Raw genomic sequence first — 1,562 nt, 5'->3', positions numbered from 1 at the left:
AAAAGAATTTTATCATTATAACTTTTCTAAAAAGCTACATGACGACACCACCCTTTAACAACTTATTCGTCTATTATTCTAACGGGGAAGGATTACAGTCAGCTGGACAAATTCCTCTAGCAATAGCAAGAATAATACACACACACATATGTATATATATATATATATACTGATGAAAAATCTAATACCACATTTATTGATCACGTGAAAACCACGGTTGGAGCAAAAAAGACTGGAGACAGGGAATCTATACATTTCGGTTGCAAACTGCAATCCTCTTCATTATATACAAAGTATAGAGAAGTGAGTGCTACTTAAGTAGCACCCTTGACAAGAAAAGGGGAACATTGGGAGAGGTCCCTATCCTCGGCTCAGTCAGTATGTGGGGTCAGGAGGCAAATGTCTTTTGACTAAGCTAGTGATGAGAAGTCCTGAAATTATGTCCGGGGACCATTGCCCCTTCGTAATGTTCATCCTGTAAAAATTCTTTACTACATATCCTTAGGGCTCTTAACATGGAATAATAATCGGATTCATGTTAAGAGCCCTAAGGATATGTAGTAAAGAATTTTTACAGGATGAATTTAACCATATCTTTCCAAGAATTAGCATTTCCTTTCGGCGTCCTTACACAATTAAAACACAAAGCCATCAAAATTATGGAAAGAAACACAACGCCTATAGACAACAACACCAACAGAACATACATGTCAGCTCCTAACTCAAAATATGCACCAATAGTTAGTAACTTCTTAAAAAACACCAGAATAAATCTAGTCACTTCAGCGGGAAAGAAAATTGGCGAGCTTACAAAGAAAACAGAAAATTCACAAGAAAATAAAAGTGTTGTATATAAAATTCCTTGTGCAGGTTGTGAGAAGGCTTACATCGGTGAGACAGGACGCGGCCTGGACAAGAGACTTGAAGAACACAAGAGGGATGTGAGATACCACAGAACATCAAATGCGCTAGTAGTTCACATCGACGAAGATCATCTGCCGAATTGGAAAGAAGCCCACATATTACATAGGAAACTGGGAAAAAAGAGAAGGAAAGCTTTGGAGGCGGCATACATTGCCACCGAAAACACTACTAATTCTCGTGGGGGGTTTATGTCCTGGTCTCAAACGTCCGCACAGCTGGCGGTTGGCAAGTGTGAGAAAATGAGACCGGGGTGAGGTCACGCAGGGTCGTCAGATCACAATGAAAGCTGTTGACGGATTTTGATTCTTCTCCTGTTTTCAGTCCACTGAGGAAGACCCTAGAGGTCGAAACGTCTGGTTCTGAATAAACTCACTACTCTAGCCTTAACTTTTCATTTTGCCACCTCACCTCTCTCTCTCTCTCTCTCTCTCTCTCTCTCTCTCTCTCTCTCTCTCTATATATATATATATATATATATATATATATATATATATGTATATATATGTATGTATATAAAATATAAATATTTATATATATATATGTATGTATATATATATATATATATACGTATATATATACATATATATATATATATATATATATATAAATGTATGTGTATATATATATATATATATATA

This window comes from Oratosquilla oratoria, chromosome 19 (assembly GCF_046742065.1).
Source record: "Oratosquilla oratoria isolate Oo_2021 chromosome 19, ASM4674206v1, whole genome shotgun sequence".
NCBI lineage: Eukaryota > Metazoa > Arthropoda > Malacostraca > Stomatopoda > Squillidae > Oratosquilla > Oratosquilla oratoria.
Note: the sequence above shows the minus strand (reverse complement) of the source record.